Consider the following 19,748-nt stretch of genomic DNA (forward strand, 5'->3'; position numbering starts at 1 on the left):
GGGGGGGTGGAGCCAACTCCACGGGAATGGGGAAGAGGAATGGTCCTTTTAAAGGTGTATTAGGGTGCACTAGCTGGTGTAAAAAACAACCCTCACATCTTCAGTGGCTTAGTACAGCAAGAATGTACTTCTTACTTACCTAAAGCCCAATCGGATAATCAGCAGATGGCCTTCCACATTGTGATTCCAGGGCCCAGGCTCTTTCCATCTTGTGGCTCTACTATCCCGTAAGCACTTGTAAGTCTTGCTTCTAGCCTGTAGGGAGATTAGGAAGGCTCACACAGGAGGTTTTGGTGAGTCACATCTAGAAGTAGTGAACCTCATTTCTGCCAGTAATCGCCCAAAATTTTGTCCCGTGGTGTGTACCAGAGAGGGCTTCAGTAGGAAACAGAAGACACATCAAGAATTGAATTAAGAGACATGGGCGGGCAGTTACCAAAGCAGAGAGGGAGGGAGGAACAGCTGCCCCACAGGAGCTGTAAGCTGAGGAGGCCAACAGAATAAATGCCCCAACTTCATGCTCTTCCCCCATATCCCACCAGGGATCCCCATTGTCCAAACCCACCTGGAAGCCAGAGGATAAGGAGCTCAATGAGGCTGTCTGCACAGGTCAGCCTCCCTGGGTATAGCAGAGTGGAGAAGGAGGAAGAATGGGTTCTGGGTAACAGAAGACAGCCCGTACCATGGCTCACCTAACTGCAGAGCGTACCTGGACATTGAGTCCATGTGTGCATCCAGGAGGAGGAGGTTTGGTGGACACATTACATTGTCTTTTACACAAGGAGAAATCAGGTTCCCAGATGGCAAAAAAAAAAAAAAAAAAATCTACTCTTCTGCTATTATTATTGTTGCTGGTGGTGGTGTGATTATTGGTTCTCTCTGCATGCTAATACCTCCTGTACTCTTTCCTCACCCTGAGAGTTCTTTCCCTTTCAGAGGAAATTTTTTGGTGTCCTTGAAAGGTGTTCAGTTTTATGCCAGGCTTGAGTGTGGGGCCCTCTGCTCAGACAGTGGATAGTTTGGGTGTCAGCAGGCAGTCTGTGCCCCTGGCAAGGCCCTTGGCTTAAACCAAGGCTGTGGTGGGGGAAGGTGCGTGGATGGGGTCAGAGAGGGCAGCTTCCTGCCCAAAGAAAGTGACTGTCTTGCTGGAGTTGAAACCTAGGAGAGGCCCTTCAGGCTGAGCCCAGGAAGGTGGACTCTGGTCCTGCCGGCAGGAAGCAACTCTCCAACCCCACATCTGCTCCCTCCTCTCTTTGGCAGCCAGAAGGTGGTGCACAAGTGAAATTGCAGCCCAGATGTGCTAACAATGGCTCGTGCCCACCCCACCCCAATCTGGTCCGGCTGTGTTAGCAGTGGATCCCCATCTCTAGCCTCCTGCAAGGTCAGCCCAGCGACGGTAACAATGGCCTGTCCCCTCCCAGCCTCACCTACTTCTTTGAATCCACCAAGGCTCTGTGATGATGAGGCCAGCACTGTCTTGACTTCCTCCAGTCAAGCTTAACTGGCCTCTCCTCCCCTCCACGGAGAGCAGAAGAGCAGCCCCTCATCGCCTCTGGCAGCCAACCGGCCAGGTCCCCTCCTTCCTCCAGTCACTCCAAGATCCAGGACAACAATGAGAAGAGAGGTGGTCAGACCCAAGTCCTCCATGGCGGTGTGTGGGGTCCACCTCTCACGAGCTCCATGGTTCCTGGTTTTCATCACCTTCTTCCCAACTTTGCCGCATCCCTGCTTCTGACAGTAATGGCAGCACAGATTCAGATCTCTACTGGACCCACTGGCTGGCTTGGGCAAGTGACTTCCCCTCCCTGTGCTCCAGTTTCCTCATCTGTCAATAAACACAGTCATAGTTACAAGAGTCCTGGGCAATAGGGTAAGCACCTCACTTGTATCAATTAAATTCATCTTCTCAGTGCCTTAAGGGGTGGGTACCATTGTCATCATCCCATGTAGCAAAAGAGAAAACCAGGACAGAGAGGTTCAGTAGCTTGTCTGAGGCTTCCTACCCCACGAGCAGCTCAGGTGGGGTTTGAATCCAGGCTCTCTCGGCTCCAGAGCCTGTGCTCTTCTTAATCAATAACAGCAGTAATGATAATGTCCTAATTCAATGTGTTATTGAACAGATTTAATGCAATAATGTAGGCAAAAGAGCTTCGTCCGGTGCCCAGCACGTGATAAGCACTTAATATAGATGTTAATTATAATTGTAATTACATCATTTTATATTATAGAGTTATATAGTAAGATATAAACACATGCTGTAAATACTTAACGTATTAATATGTAGTTCTGTGTTACTGTTATAGTACAGGAGCCAGCAAACTTTTTCTGCAACAGGCCAGCTAGTAAAGATCTGAAGCTTTGTGGGCTATAAATCTCTGTCGGAGCCATGCAGCTCTGCTGGTGGAGCAGAGGCACCCATGGACAATATGTAAACAAACAGCTGTGGCTGTTTTCCAATAAAACTTTATTTATAAAAACACACCATGGGCCGTAGTTTGCCAAGACCTGATATAGTAAGTATTAATATATGTCAGCAATTTCTTTTCTGTGTTCCTCTGTTTAGATCCTTCTTTTCCCTTCCTTTCTCACAAGACCAGACTTTCTTTTTCTTCTTTGTTCTGGTCTTTTAGGAAAGCGTGTCAGGCCAAGGAATGTATACTCTCTCCTAACACCAGGCTTATTTGTCCGATAAGACATGCAGAGTGAGGGTAGCAGACCCCTACCTCACACTGCTCCTTGCCCATTGCTGAGTTTCTCTGCCTCAGGGAAACCCATGAGGATCTCCAAGCTCCTTTCCCCACAGCAATCCCCGCCCCCCGCCACACTCACCAGCTCCTGCCACACCGGCCTCTTCCCTCTGCCTGGATCCTCCTTCCCCCAGACAACCTCATGGCTTCTCCCTCACCCCCTCCAGGTCTTTACCCAAAGGCCACCTTCTCAGCATACACATGATTTTAAATTGCCCGCCCAGCACTTCCCACCCACTCCCCTGCTTTATTTCTCCCTTTGGCATGCTCTAGCTGTCTGTCTCGCCACTTTACCGTGACCTCCACGACGGCAGGCAGTTTTATTGGTTGCGTCCACCAGTGTGGACTAGAACCTTCTAGAACAGCACCTGGCACATATAGGTGGCCAATAAATGTGTGCTGGCTAAGTGAGCACTACAGCTTCATTCATTTTTATCGCTGAGTACTATTTCATCATATAGAAATATCTCAGTTTGCTTATCCATTGATCTGTTGATGGACATTTATTATTGTTTTGTCCATTATGAACAAAGCCACTGTGAAATTCTTGTACCTTCCCCCAACTCTTCACTTGGAGAATCCTTATAAATCCTTTAGGTCTCCCATTAAATGGTACATCCTCAGAGAGCCTTTCCTGACCCAGTCGCCACCACCCCCAAGTCTAAATTAGGTCTCCCCCTCATCGTTCCTCAGAGCACTTATCACAATGTATGTTATTTTGTAGGGGTGCAGGTGGCATTCTGGGCAGAGCTCTCTACTCCCAGGAAAATGGAAGGAAAAAACCCACAACAACACAAATATTTGTAAAACAGCTCCAGGGACGTGGTTAGTTAGGTTTCCAAGGACAGAGAGATGAAGAGGAAAAATCAAGGGCTGCTTCTTGAAGGAGGCAGCTCTCCGTGCTCCATTCATCCATAAATCAGCAAACATGGGATGAAAAGAAAGTTGTCATGATGTCTCTGAGCTTAGGGAGTTCGCGGTTGATCATAAAGATGGCGGGGTTGATGAATCACTGTCATACAGTGTCATAAAATATCATGTGATGTCATACAATGACAAATTATCATAAAAGCCGACACAGAAGCACTGTGGAGAGCTGGTAGATCACACAGACAGTCTATTTCTTAGGGCATCTCTAACCATGTGGTCCAGGGGCCGCTGTTGGAGCCAAACGTGAAGGCAGGTGAGAGTTAGGGCAGGAAAGCACTAAGCTAGGTTCTATGTCACCTCCATGAGAGGTGAGCTTTGTCTATTTTGTCCTCTGTCGTATCCCCAGCACTTAGGACACCACCTGGCATATAGTAGGTGCTCAATTGATCCTTGCTGCATGTTTAACAATAAAAGTCAATCATTGTGGTTGAGAACCTGAGCTGTGAACTCACACTGAGTTTGGTAATGAGTCTCAGTTTTACTGCTCTGTAAATTGGATGGAAAATAGTCTCCACCTCATAGGGCTGTATATTCATTTTGTGAATACTGATCAAATATATACAGTGGGCAAGGCATTGTTCTAGAAACAAGAAGCAGGCAAAAGTCCTTGCCCACATGGGCTTACATCCTCGGTGGGAGAGACATAGGATAAGCAACAAACAAAATAGTAAGTAAATTGCCTTGTACTCTAGAAGATTATAAGGGCAATGGAGGAGAACAAGGGGTGGGGAGACCAGTTTCTATATTAGATAAGGCCTCACTGAGGAGGTAGCATTTGATTCAAGACTCAGAAGAAGTGAGGAGGAAGCCACAAAGCTGTCTGGGGGAAGAGGGAACAGCAGGTGCAAAGGCCCTGAGGTAAGGTCATGCTTGACATGTTGGAGGAATAGCAAGGAGGCTGGTGTAGCTGAAGGGAGTGAGCAAAGGGGAGAGTGGGAGGAGGTAAGGGCAGGGAGATGACAGGGCAGGTGGTGCAGGGCCTTGTGGACTATAGGGAGGACTTTGGCTTCTGCTGTGAGTAAGGTAGGAGCCATAGAGAGTTCTGAGCAAAGGAGGGACACGACCTGACTCAGATGTTCCCAGGCTCCTCTGGCCACTGTGCGGGGAGCAGACCTTGGTGGGGGGAAGGGCAGAAACTTGGGATTAGGGAGGAAGTGACAGTGCTGGTTTAGGCAAGTGGGGGCGGGACTAGGCTGTTAGCTGTGGAGATAATGAGTGGTTGGATTCTGGCAACGATTTAAAAAAATTTCTTTTGTGGTAAAATATATATAACATTTACTATTTTGAGGTGTACAATTCAATCGCCATTAGTACATTCAACACCTCTTTTAGTTTCACAACACTTGATCACCCCAAAAAGAAATCTTATATCCTTTACTAGTCACTTCCCATTCTCTCTCCCCTGCTACCCCCCAGTTCCTGGCAACCACCAGTTCTGGCTGTAATTTGAAGGTTGGTCTGTAAGATTTTTGGATAGATAGGTGGTGAGGGCTCAATGAATTCATGTGCAGAAAGCACATAGGTAGCACATACTAGGTGCTCACAGCTGAAATGGCTATGATGTGTTGGCAGTGATGGTGAGTGCTTTCCAGAAGCCTTGCTCTAATGCTAAACTGGCCTACCCATCTATTTAGAATTGCCACTTGCTGGCTGGGTGTACAGTAGAGCCAGATCTTTGACACTTCCTGACTGGCTTGGGTATGGGTGGGGGAGGAGTACTCAGAAGGGCCAAGCCAGCACCATCCGTTCTGGAACACCATCCAACTCCGGTCCAGATTTCCCAGAACTGTGCAGGAAAATGTCCAGGGAAGGACAATGCAGCTGATGGGAGTTCTGGCAAGCCCTGGCCTTGGCTTCCTGAGGCTGTTACATAAACTAGTGTTTAGAGCTTCAACCAAGATGGCGGCTTTCAGGGCAAGAGCAAGAAGCATACTCCTTCTCTTCATGGTTGTGCCCCCACTTCCTTATGTGGCTTCATACAAATCCCTACTCCATTCTCTGTTGCTGTTGACCTCTCTCTCTAAGTGTGAGACTCTTCATCCCTTTCTTGATGTTTGTGATGTGTTTTGGTTTCTAAAGATGAGACCTCTTTACTTATGCTCGGGTGTTAACTTTCTGTCTCCTTCCATCTCTCCCTCACTCAATACATTATTTTCCCTTGTCCCTTCTCCCCCCTGCCTGTATTGATATTTATCCTCACAGTTATCTAGACTTTATTCTCAAGTCTTGTCATGTGCAGGGTGGTAGAGCTTAAAGAACATGGCCCATATGGTTCTGAATTCTGATCCCACTTCTGCCACCTTTGAAGCTGCTTTGACTTTGGGCAAGTCATTTAATCCTCCTAAGTGGAAATCCTTCACCTTGCTCAACTAATGTTTCTGGTTCTTCTCTGGTTATAGAGTAAAGTGTCTCTTCCCTGCGCCCTGGAAGATAGACATGGTCATGTAACTTGCTTTAGCCAGTGGAATGTGAGGGGAAGTGACGGGTGTCACTTCTGGGTAGAAGCTTTAAGTGTCAGTGTATGATTCACCATGTTCCCTTTTTCTTGCCTCCACCATCACACATGCACAGAGAGCGAGCCTCCCTCAGACTAGATGCTGGAGAGAGGATGGCATAGAACAGAGTCCTCATCTGCATTGGACATACAGCATGAGCAAGAAAATAGACCTGTGATGCTTTCAGTCACTAAGGATTGGAGGTTTTTTGTTACTGCAGCAGGATGTAGAATATTCAGAACGTATATTCATCATCTGTGCACTGGGACTAATATCTAAGCACAATTTTCTGATGAGGGGTATGTATACTTATTTAAATTTCCAGCTAACAAAGATTATTTCCCTTTTCCTTTCTTCCTATGGAGACTCTATTTCCTTTCCTTGTTTTTCAATCTTGAATAAAAATAGAGAAAGAATTGTTTTCCTTTGGCGAGATGAATGGTTTCTAAACCCCTGGGCATTGATTCAGACACCCTCAACCTCCTTCTTCCTATGACTTTTTTTTCCTCTCCTTCCCTGATCACTTAGTATCTGCTGAGGGATGAATGAACCCCCGTTTTAACTCTTGCCATCTTCAGCTTCCTTTTCTCCACCTCCCCTTTGTCTGTTCTACTCCTGCTCACCCCACCAGGGAGTTTATACTCAAGTTCTAGAACCTGCAGTGTTCCTCCATTATCTTTGGTTTCTTGCTTGCCTAGCACCCCCTGGGAATCAGCTACAGTAGCAAATTAACAAAGAACTCTGAAGTGCCTCAAGCTTGAAGACATTTCCTTTTGCTCACCTAAGCAGGATCCTGGAGCAATTGCAAATATCCTGTCCCCTACTGTAAATCCTTCTTCATCATTGTGAGAGATTCAGTCAGGATCAGTGAAGACCCAAGCAGAAGATCTTGGCTGAGCCTCCTTGCTGTTCCGGCTGCGCCGGGTGTTGTCACATTGATGAAGCTCCTGGGACTGCTGCCAGCAGCCTCTAGGATTAAATCAATAGAGTTTGCAAAAGTAAAAGCTTCTTTTGGAGGCAGAGAATATATTGGTTTATTTTTTAATGATAAAGCCTCAAGGAGAATCTTCACGGATGGCAGGGCCAGCAGAGGAAAAGGCTGGGCAGACCCAAATATTTGAAGAAGTGTGTGGGGGAGCAAATGAAGGAGGTTTCATCCGGGACTTGGGGCTTTCCAGAAAATCTGTTTAACTCGGGTTGCCAATGCAACAGCTGGGAGAGTAGGAAGATTTAGAAAGGACTGCTGTTGAGATATAGAGAGAAATGAAATAGGTAGGGATTCATTCGCTCACTTGACAAACGTATATTGAGATCCTGCTATGAGCTCAGCACTGGGACGGGTGCTGAGGATGTAACGATGAGCAAATTCTATGACAAGTGTTTGTAGAAGAGATGAGGAGGATAGAAGACCCAGGAGAAGGTCATGTGAATATGGGGGTAGAGATTGGGGTGATGTTGCCACAAGCCAAGAAACACCTAGAGCCACCAGAAGCTGGAAGAAGCAAGAAAGGATCCTCCCCTAGAACCCTCTGGAGGGAGCTTGGTCTTGCTGATACCTTAATTGTGGGTTCCTGGCCTGTATAACTGTTAGGGGATAAATTTATTTTATGGGTTTTTATGGGTGGGCTTTAAGCCACCCAGTTTGTGGTAATTCATTACAGCAGCTATAGGAAATGAATACAGATGTGCCTATGAAGTTTGAGATGTCTCTGAGAAGGTGCAAAAGGGCACATCCATAGCCAGAACCTCACTCTGGAGCAGGGAGGAAATGGGATGAAGAAATATCCCAACTCCCCTTCTTTCCCTTCAGTCATCTTGCTGGTGCTTCTCATTGGCCAAACCCGCCCAGAAGGCAGGAGATGAGGAAGGCTGGGTAATGCCATTTACCAGAGTCAGTCCTGCTTTTCCCAAGACACAGGGCAGAGCAGTGAGTAGATATTTGGGAGGCAAGAGCAGCAAGAGATGACAAAACACATCAAAATGCATGAGACTCCCTAGAAAGTAGATGCAGAGAATGGAAGACTGCCTGGGATTGAGCCCCAAGGCAGACAAACATTTAGAGATTTAGTAGAAAAGGAGTGAGAAGGGGAAACAGAGAAATAGTGACAAGAAGGATAGTAGGAAAACACAGAACGAGGGCATGACCAATTAATCTGAGCACAGAAAAGTGGTCCTGGGATTTGGCAGCCTGGAGGTCTTTGGCAATCCTCACTATAAGAGTTTTGATTACGTGATGGGGCCAGAAGCCAGCCTGGAGAGAGGAGAAGAAGAATTTGAGGTGACGAAGTGGAGGCAACATGTGTAGTCAACTCCTTCTTTATGAAGGGGAGTAATGAAATGGTTTGGTGGCTGGAGGGAGATTTGAAGTCAAGGGTGGGGCTTCTAATGATGCGAGGATATTTATTTCTCTAAATTGGGTTATTCCCAGCAGTGTACCAATAGGTGCTGGTATCTTTTCCACCTAGGATGCTCTAATTCTTTTTTTTTTTTTTTTTTTTTTGTGGTACGCGGGCCTCTCACTGTTGTGGCCTCTCCCGTTACGGAGCACAGGCTCCGGACGCACAGGCTCAGCGGCCATGGCTCACGGGCCCAGGCGCTCCGCGGCATGTGGGATCCTCCCGGACTGGGGCACGAACCTGTGTCCCCTGCATCGGCAGGCGGACTCTCAACCACTGCGCCACCTAGGAAGCCCGGATACTCTAATTCTTGAATGACCATTTGAGGTTTAGGATCATGAATTCAATGTCATCCTCCCAGATCGTTGATCTCGTTCAGGAATGTTACTCTGTACAGACCCTGGGAAAGTAACTGGTTCGGTTCATCCAAGGATAGGCTTTTTCCAGGATGGAAAGAGAGGCAAGGGAGTGATATATAACCAACCTACATAAGGTTGACAAGGAAGGAGATGAAGGCAGGAGAGAGTGCTGAGAAATGGTGGGGTCAGCAGGTTGCGGGGCTTCAGAGGATGGATGTTCGTTTGCATTTAAAAAGTTAGCTGGGAGGAGAAGAGTGGTACTTAAAGAGAAAGATGATGGGAAGGGGCATTCTGGAGGTAGCTGGTGTCACTTCTGGGTGTGTGTGGCTTGGAGTTGACATTGGTCATTGGATGAGGAGGTAAGGATGTCCTCCAATGATCAGGTAAGGGAGGGGCCAGCATGGACAGTGGTCTCGCCGCATGGAAGTTGAAGATCATAGTTACAGGCTCTACCAAAGTCTTACTCCCAGCTTTTGTTTTCCTGTGGACCTCAGCATCTCGGCTGCTGAGGCTTGGACCTTGGACTTCCTGCTGAGCCCAGTGGCACTGGGAGAGACCTGTGTGGCCTTGTGTGGTTTGGGAGAGGGAATTTCTTGGCCTTCCTGCCTTTCTTGGGGACCTTCTCCTTGGCTGCACCTGGGTTTGAGGGAGCCTTACTCACCTCATCTGGGTTCTTACATACCGTTTTCACCTCACCTGGATTGGGAGGGTCCTTCTTTGTCTCTCTTGCTTTCTTGGGGCTCTTCTCCTTGGCTTCACTGTTTACTTAGGGCTATCATGGCAGATGTCTCCCTGGGCTGGATTTTCCTACTGTTTGGGGAAACTAATCTGAAGCTGCCAGTGGCCCCCTTGGCCTAGGAGTTGGTGGTCTTCAGGGAATTTTCAAGTTTGAATTTAAGCCAAGGGGTAGATGAAATATATTGAGAAGATGCTGAGGAAATGGAGAATTTTGCTGACCACTGCACAGGGGTGACAGTACAACGAGACAGGAGAATGACTTCCCCTTAGTAGAGTGAATATGCCAGGGAACATGGTTGTAAATTGGACCAGGAGACAGAGATCTCACATCACTCAGATGTGTCCAGGGAACTTTACTGTCCTGAAAAAAGAGAGAGAGAGAAACAAAGAGAAGTATTCAGTCCTTATTTGGAGCCTCAGACCCCAAGAGTTTAAAATTAACCAATACCTCCTGCTCAAAACTTGTTTTGGTACTTCTTTCCTTTCTCTTTTTCATTAAGGGAACTTCATTTTGCTGTGTGTGTGTGCATGCATGTGTGTGTATGTATGTGTGTTTTCCATGAGTCATGTTAGTTCTTCCACATTTAAACTTTTTGTTACAGAGCAATTTTTACATTTAAATCAGGGATTTAATTTCAGTATGAACACACATACTCACTTCACTTTCTAAAACACTGTAAAATATAGCTCTGTGAATCTCTGGGTTGATTTGGCAGTATCTGTGAGAATGTCAAGCGTGCACCCTGCACCCCCTCTAACCCAGCAATTCCATGTCTTGGAATTTATCCCACAGAAAAAGTCCTCACAGATACACAAGGATGTATGGTCAGATTATTCAGCACAGCTTTGCTTGTAATAGAGACAAACTGGAAGCATTTAGGAGAACAGTAAATACATGATGATGCATCCATTCACGATAATACCGCACAGCCTTTTAAAAGAGGGAAGTCCAATATACTGATATGGAAAATGTGTCCATTGTGGTGAGGGGCACAGCAAATCACAGAACATTATGTATCACGATCCCAATTTTGTAAAGGGAAAACACGATTTGGAATGCTTGTTTTCATGCATTTGATAGTATTTATTGAGCACCTGTTATGTGTTAGTACTGTCCTAGTTGCTGGGCATACGATCAAGAACAAGTCAAACAAGTCCTTAGCCCCCCACCTCCTCCAATTAGGGTGGACATTCCAGTGAGGGAGACCAACATAAATAAGATAAATAAATGACCTAATTTGTTTAATGTGAAAAGTTGCTAAAAACTAACAAACAAGCAAAAAACAAACAGGGCAGAGAGATGGAGATGTTGACAGGGTTGGAATTTTAGATCTGGTAGCCAGGAAGGCCTCAGTGGGAAGACAGTGTTTTTTGTTTTGTTTTATTTTGTTTCTTTTTTGCGGTACGCGGGCCTCTCACTGTTGTGGCCTCTCCCGTTGAGGAGCACAGGCTCGGGGCGCGCAGGCCCAGCGGCCATGGCTCACGGGCCCAGCCGCTCCGCGGCACGTGGGATCTTCCCGGACCGGGGCACGAACCCACATCCCCTGCATCGGCAGGCGGATTCTCAACCACTGCGCCACCAGGGAAGCCCAGACAATGTTTCTTTTTAATTGAACTATAGTTGATTTACAATATTGTGTTAGTTTCAGGTGTACAGTAAAGTGATTCAGATATATATGCATATCCTTTTTCAGATTCTTTTCCACTATAGTTATTACAAGACATTGAATATAGTTCCTTGTGCTGTACAGTAAATTCTGTTGTTTATCTATTTTATATATAGTAGCATGTATTTGTTAATCCCATAGTCCTAATTTATCCCTTCCCTCACCCACCATTCCCCTTTGGTAACCATAAGTTTGTTTTCTACGTGAGTCTGTTTCTGTTTTGTAAATAACTTCATTTGTATTGTTTTTTAGATTCCACATATAAGTGATAACATATTAATATTTGTATGTCTAACTTATTTCACTTAGTGTGATAATCTCTAGGTCCATCCATGTAGCTGCAAATGGCAATATTTCATTATTTTTTATAGCTGTGTAGTATTCCATTGTGTGTATATACCACATCTTTATTCATCTGTTGGTGGACACTTAGGTTGCTTCCATGCCTTGGCTATTGTAAATAGTGCTGCCATGAACATTGGGGTGCATGTATCTTTTCGAATTAGAGTTTTCAGCTTTTCTGGATATATACCCAGGAGTTGGGATTGCTGGATCATATGGTAGCTCTATTTTTAGTTTCTTAAGGAACCTCCATACTGTTTTCCATAGTGGCTGCACCAATTTACATTCCCACCAACAGTGTAGGAGGTGTTTTATTACAACCTGAAGGAGGTGAGAGAGTAAGCCCTGCTCCTAACTAGGGGGAAGGTAGAAGAGAGAGCAGCCAGTGCAAAGAATGTGTGTAGGGGAGAATCTGAGAGAGAAACACCGAACTACTAGCATTGATTATCTCTGGGAAGCGGGGTAGTGTAAGGACTTTTCACTTTTTAAATGATATATTATAAATTTTAAAAACTAAAAAAATACAATAAGCACATATTCCTATTATAATTAAAACCACTTATTTTTTGAAAAGGGATCTTGAGGGCTGTCTGAGGAAAAAGTTACCTGCCAAAGTCAGTGAATAAGAGCATATGAGGCGAACTCTGAGAATCAAGGGGGGGAAAGGAGAAGGATAAACAACAGGGATTTTTTTTAAAAAATTGAGGTGAGATTCGCATATTGTAATTACCCATTTTGAAGTGAACAGTTCAGCAAATCAACTATACTTCAATAAAAAATAAAGTGAACAGTTCAGTGGCATTTAGTACACTCACAGTGCTGTGCACCCACCACCTCTATCTAGTTGTAAAATATCTTCATCACCCCAAAAGGAAACCCTGTACCCATTAGGCATTTCCTGCCTCCTCCAGGCTCCTGGGCAAACACAAATCAGCATTCTGTCTCTATGGAGTCATCTATTCTAGATAAACAAAATGTCGAAACAGCCCAAAAGTGGGTGAATGGTTAAACAAATTGTGGTATATCCGTACAATGGAATATTATTCAGCCTTAAGAATGAGGGAAGTATGGATCCATGCCACAGTGTGGATGAACCACAAGAATATTATGCTAAGTGAAGGAAGCCAGACACCAGAGGTCACGTATTGTAGGATCCCATGTGTGTGAAATATCTGATGGATCTTTTTGCAACATTTTAAGCCTGATATTCAGAGAGTGGACCACACACATTCACCGTGTTTTTGTTCCTGGAAACACTTCGGATTTGAGAGACAACCTCATCAGCCATGATGAGAGTAGGTGTTTAGGCTCTCCAATGATGGGAGGGGAATGAGACTTACATGGGTAAAAAAGAAATAGGAAAAGTTAATAATACTGGTAGCAGCAATTGAAATAAAAATAATGAACACTGATTGCATGATTACGATGAGATGAACCCTGTATTATGCTTTCGTAAGCATATAAAGCTTCCCAATCTCACAGGAACCAGAGTAAACCATAACAAAACACTCACATTTACTGAGTACATACGATATGCCATGCTCTGTTCTGCGTGTATTACTGTGTGTATCCACTCATTCCATTCTCACGCAGCCCTATGAGGTAGGTGCTACTTTTCACATTATATATATGAGGAAGCTGAGGCTTGGGGAAGGAAACTCCTTTGCCCAAGTCCAAAACCATGTCTGACCGCCAAACCCTTCCAACTACTTTGCTGTATAATTTCTCATGCAGATACTTCCAATTTTCTGAGCAGAAGCATGATTTAGCTGCCCTGGATAGACTTCTCTTTTCAGAACCGAAGTGTTGAAAATCCTTGGATAATATTAAAAAAACAAACAGCACATCAAATCTATCTAGTGTTGGGATTTTAATTTTCTCTATTTGATTTTCCTGCTGACGTAATGAATCTTTTTGCATGTGTATGCCTCTACTGTGTGTTAAATGTAGGCCTCTGCAATGGTCTCGGAGCGTGTTAATACTTGACACTGGGTTTACTTGTCCTGCCCCAGCTTGCCACGTCTGGGAGGGTGTGTGATTAAACTTGCGCCTCTTGCCGCTGGCCGTGGTGCTGAAACCATCCCGGGCCGCTCCAGAGTTGCCCTTGTTAGCTCATCATCACCCTTCAGTCTCAAGTTGATCTGCTGGAGGAGAGCTCTTTTCTAGCTTGATTTTGGTTAGTACTGTGTGTTGGAGAGTTCGAAGCCAATGTCTGAGAGCTCGAGGGAGACTAGTTGTATTGTTCGAAGTTGAACTATTCGTTAATATGACCCATTCAGGATGGGCTTATGAAGGTGTGAACCAGCATGCGGTGGTTGATAACTACTGCATTAAATTGTGGCCGTGGTTGGAACTCAGGCGAGGGCTGATCCAGTTGGCCTCATCCATGGTTAACACCCCAGGCGTACCCCAACTCCAATTTTTAAATAAAGGCAAAAACATCTACCTTCTAACAAGTAAGGGGAAGCTGTTGAGTGGTCTGTGGTGGGGACCACCAACATGGATCTTGGAGCGAGCCCTACTGCGTGTATGACCTTGAGGAATGTGTTTATCCTCTCTGACCCTTAATTTCTTTATCTGGAATATGGGGCTTGCAATAGAACCTACCTTGTAGAATTGTGGCAAGGAATTAACTGAAACAACGAGTGCTTAGCTTGGTGTCTGCCCGACGAAGCACTCAGTAAACGGCAGCTGTAATTAGGTTGTTGTGCCTGTTATGGCCCCATAATAGTTGATCTTATTGCCGAGTTATTGGCATGTTTAGCAGAGCCAGGAATATGTCCTACACCCGTACATTCAGGGCCCTGGTACCCCCTACTCTTTTCCTGGTAATTGTGACGAGCATGGAACTAACATGAAAATAAGACCTACTTGGCTTCTCCCCATAAGCTCAACTGCTGGGTTGACTCATTGAAGTATGTGTTTCCTCAGAACATACCCGTCAGGCAGCCCCCATGGTAGTGTCAAGACCTTGATGAGTTAACAAACCTGATCTGATTTTTCACACCAACCACAGGAGGCTGGAAATGAGATGGGAATGGGGGGGGGTACCACAAAGAGAAGGATGAATTATTTGGACGTTCTGCAAGGTCTTGCTAAGGGGCTGGAACCATCAGCCCTGCCAACTTTACAAATTGATTTTCCTTGATGTTCTGGATCCCAAGAGCAGCTCCTGTTCACAGATGCAGCCTTTCTTCCCTGCAAAGAAATCACTTGGTGGTTTCCAGTGTCACACAGAGCCCCTCTCTGGGGCCTCTGTGGGTCCTGATGAATCTAATTGTGGGGGAAGCTTTGTGTATCTGCACTTGCCTGCAGGGCTGTTTGCTAGCCTGACTTCCATGAGCCATTTCAGGAGACAGCTTTTCCTCCCACCAGGGATGCTTCTTTCCTTTCATCCACCTCCCCCCTTCCTTGGCCTCTTTGGCTGGCTGATTATTCTGGATACCACTGACACAGGTGCTTTCTCCCTGAACCAATCAGGGAGCGGGAAGGCTCAGCTCAGCTAGCAGAGGCATTGCTCACCGCAGCTGTGAGTTAGAACCCAGGCTTTCTAAATTGGGAGGATCAGGCACGATTCAGGGTTGGGCTGAGAAAGCCTCACCTCCCCCTGCCTGGACCACCTTGGACTTCTGCTTGGGGAGAGAAACTCCTGTGCCGAGAACTCGGTACCCTACCTTTGTGTCCTTGCACCAGCCACATCACTGCCTATTTTAAGGAGCCGGTTGTATCCTTAGTATGCCCACGGAGACTTGGCACATCATGAGGTGAGGGGAGAGATGTGGAAAGCAAGACCCACTCACCTTTCCTTCCTTCCTTCCACAGGTGTTTACTGAGCACCTACTCTGTGACAGATCTCCTCTTAGGTGCTGAGAACAAAGCAGACAAAAATCCCTGCTTGCACAGAGCTTATAGTCTAATAGGTGAGAGAAACAGTGAACCAGATAAAGGAGAAAAACATAGCAGACTTTTGGGGACAAGGGCCAAGGAAAAAAAATAAGTAGGGAAAGGGGGTAAAAGGCTCACTGAGGATATGACCTTTGAGAAAAGACCTAAAGGAAGTGAGGGAGGGAACCATGTGGGTCTCTGGGGGTGTGGGGGGAAGAGCATTCGAGGGGAGAGAATTGCAGGTGCAAAGGCCCTGGCGGTAGAATGTGCCTCACGTGTTTGAGAAAGATGGAAGAGGCCAGTGGGGCTGCAGCTGAGTGAACGAGGGGGAGAATGGAGGAGGTGAGGGCAGGGAGGTGATGGGGGCCGGTCGGGCAGGACCTTGCTGGCTGCTGGGAGGACTTTGACTTTTCTTCTGAGTGAGATGGTAGCCATGGGAGGGCTGTGGATATTTCCACGTGCAGTAAGCCAGAATCTTCTTTGCTGCGTATTTGTCTAATTCCAACATTCTCTTGTTCCATCAAGAGCTTGGGTTTCTTTTCAGCCCCCTTCAGTGGAGGCAGAAGACTGGTCCAGGCCTCCTGAATTCTCCTCCTGGGGTCAGAACATAGAGGAGAAGGCTTGGAGGAAAACGGCGAGCCCCCACTTCTTTCTGGATGACTCAAAGCCACAATTACCTGGGTTCCTCCTCCCCCTGAAATAGATCTAAGGCAGCACTTCCCAAACTTCAGTGTGCGCACAGGGCCCCTGGAGACCTTGCTCAAGATCTCTGACTCAGCAGGTCACCGTGGGTCCTGACTTGCTGCTTTTCTTATGGGTGTTGCCTATGCTGTTGGTTCGTGGACCGCACATTGAGTAGCAAGGGTGTAAGGTCAGTGTTGCAGGCACCCACTTGGCGTGTGTCTGTGGACACCGGCGGGGTGCGTGGGTGTGTGCAGAGAGGGGGATGACATTTGATAGCCAGTGTGCCCATGTCTGACAAAAAAATAAGGAAAAGAAATAAGGTGGGAGTGGGCAGCCACTTTCTGTCGGCCCCCATGCTGACTAAGGCTTCCTTGTCGTACCCAAGAGCTCTGAGTCTGAAGTCCAGGTGACAGCGGCCAACTGAACGCCTGATAATGCCGCCCGTTGAAAGTGCAGCTTGCTCCTGGCCTTCTGGGACTCTTCCTGGAACCTCAGCTCGAATCTGATGCAGAGAAAGTCACATCCCAGCTGTTTAGGGGCAGGAGGCCAGGGGGCCCTGAAAAGTGAGGCGGCAGCTTCATGAGGAAGCTAACAGGGAGCTAGCTGGCAGGGAAGGGAAGTGAAATCATCGGATTCAAATCATGGCTTCAGAAGGCTCCGCGAGGGGAGGCCAGGGAAGGGCTTGGCATTGCTTCTTTGTGTACAAATATTGTCTCTTATTTTCTGGGCTGCAGGGTGAGACAGAATGGAGTATTTGTGCAACACAGCCCAGCTTTGTTCTCTATGCTTCTAATGACTGTCAGCTCGGAGGCAGGAAGCCAATCAGAGATGATCGTCAGCAGGATGGTTTCTGTTGACTCCCCAAATTGCCCTGAGTCTTGGATTTGCTTTTCAAAGTGTACGTGGAGCGTGGCTCAGCTGCTTTCAGCTGGAGGCAAAGGCTGAAGCTGGTGACAAAGAAGACCTGGTTCTCCCGGCTTACTTAGACTCTTACTCCCAGGTTGTCTATTTTAGACTTTGTTTTCACACCTGGAAAGTGGGTATACACTCCAACTCCTCTTCCAGCCTGTAAGATCCCTTGGTTTTTGGGTTTTTTTTGCGGTACGTGGGCCTCTCACTGTTGTGGCCTCTTCCGTTGCGGAGGACAGGCTCCGGATGCGCAGGCTCAGCGGCCATGGCTCACGGGCTCAGCCGCTCCGCGGCATGTGGGATCCCCCCGGACCAGGACACGAACCCGTGTCCCATGCACGGGCAGGCAGACTCTCAACCACTGTGCCACCAGGGAAGCCCCAGATCCCTTGGTTTTTACAGAGCTTCCAAGATGCCAAATGTAACTCTAGGGCCAAACAGGAGACCGAGGCTAGTTAAGTTCGTAAGAGAGAAAGCTGGGAGGAGGGCAGTAGTTTAACATGGCCAAGTTCAAGACCTGCTATTTGATCTTTCTGCAAAACAGTGGGTTTCAGTGTTCCCAGGGGATACTTGGCAATATCTGGAGATGACTTTTGGTTGTCGTAAGTTTTGGTTGTCATAACTGGAGAGGAGGATGCTACTGGCATCTAGTGGGTGGAGGCCAGGGATGCTGCTCAACACCCTACTGTATACAGGACAGCCCTCCCCCCCACATACACACACACAGAGAATGATCACCCGCAAATGTCAGTAGTGCAGAAGTTGGGAACTCCTGCTCCAGAGTCACCAATACCCTATGGCTTTCTCCCTCTAGCATCCATTTCTCCACACCTAAACCTCCTTCTCAGAAATTACCAGCTTTGTTATGCTAGTTTCCTTTCCATTTAAGTTAATTATTGATATGTATGTTCTTACTGCCATTTTGTTCATTGTTTCGGATTTGCAGCTTTGTTTACTAAGGCTATAGGCCTGAGGGCGCTTCTGCAGATCTGGCAGGGGGACAGGGATATTCTGGTTTACCAACTGATCAGCAGATCAGTCCCTAATATGAAGTGAGCAGGACAGACCCTCCCCAAGGGCAGACCCTCCAGTGGGACTATCTGGTAGCCTCGTCAACCCGGAGGAGAGTTCCCAGGATGCAGGGAGGAGTTTGTGCCTAGAGAGAGAGGGAATGTACATCTGGAAATAGCCATATGGGCCGACCATCCCTTCCCTCCCTCAGATCTTGAAAGATCTGCTTCTCGGAGACTTGCCCCGACCACTATATTATTTTTTATTGAGGTGAAGTTCACAGAACAGTACTAATCATTTTTAAGTGACTAATTCAGTAGCATTCAGTACATTCAGAAGGTTGTTCAGCTATCACCTTTATCCAGTTCCGAAACATGAAGCAGCTACTTACCGTTTTCCCCTCCCCCAGCCCTGGACAACCACCAATCTGCTTTCTGATTGTGCATTTTTCCATTATGGACATTTCATATCAATGGAATTCATACAATATGTGGTCTTTTGTGTACGGCTTCTTTGACTTAACATAATGTTTTCAAGGTTCATCTACATCGTAGCATGTGTTAGTACTTCATTTTTTATGGCTGAATAACATTCCATTCTATGGATATACCACATTTTGTTTAACTGTTCATTCATTGATGGACATTTGGGCTCTTTCCACCTTTTGGCTACTGTGAATATTGATGCTGTGAACATGTATCTGAGTACCGGTTTTCCAATTCTTTGGGTATGTAGCTAGGAGTGGAATTGCTGGATCATATGGTAATTCTGTGTTTTAACTTTTTGAGGAGCCATCAAACTATTTTCCTCAGTGGCAGCACTGTTTTTACATTCCCACCAGCAATGTATAGTGGTTCTAATTTCTCACATTCTCACCAACACTTATTGTTTTCTGTTTTTTTCATTCTAGTCATCCTAGTGGATGTGAAGTGGCATCTCATTGTGGGTTGTTTTTTTTTTGCCGTACGTGGGCCTCTCACTGTTGTGGCCTCTCCCATTGCGGAGCACAGGCTCTGGACACACAGGCTCAGCGGCCATGGCTCACGGGCCCAGCTGCTCCGCAGCATGTGGGATCCTCCTGGACCGGGGCACGAACCCGTGTCCCCTGCATCAGCAGGTGGACTCTCAACCACTGCGCCACCAGGGAAGCCCTCATTGTGTTTTTTTTTTTTTTGGCAATACGCGGGCCTCTCACTGCTGTGGCCTCTCCCATTGCGGAGCACAGGCTCCGGACGCACAGGCTCAGTGGCCATGGCTCATGGGCCCAGCTGCTCCGCGGCATGTGGGATCTTCCCGGACCGGGGCACAAACCCGCGTCCCCTGCATCGGCAGGCGGGCTCTCAACCAATGTGCCACCAGGGAAGCCCTATCATTGCGGTTTTGATTTGCATTTTCCTAATCCTCTTTAGAGAAATGTCTCTTCAAGCCCTTTGCCTGTTATTTAATTGGGTTATTGTTTTGTTGTTGAGTTGTAAGTGTTCTTTATATATTCTGTTACCAGACCCTTACCAGATATCTGATTTGCAAGTACTTTCTCTCATTCTGTTGGTTGGTTTTTTGCTTTTGTTTTTTCACTTTACTGACA

General features: G+C 46.6%; 1 protein-coding gene across 1 annotated transcript in view; it reads left to right on the plus strand.

Annotated features, from left to right (window-relative positions):
* Positions 1–19,748, plus strand: part of CACNA1A (calcium voltage-gated channel subunit alpha1 A) — a 312,111-nt gene that overhangs the window by 100,683 nt on the left and 191,680 nt on the right. The window lies entirely within an intron of this gene.

Source organism: Phocoena sinus, chromosome 3, assembly GCF_008692025.1.
Source record: "Phocoena sinus isolate mPhoSin1 chromosome 3, mPhoSin1.pri, whole genome shotgun sequence".
NCBI classification, from domain to species: Eukaryota; Metazoa; Chordata; class Mammalia; order Artiodactyla; family Phocoenidae; genus Phocoena; species Phocoena sinus.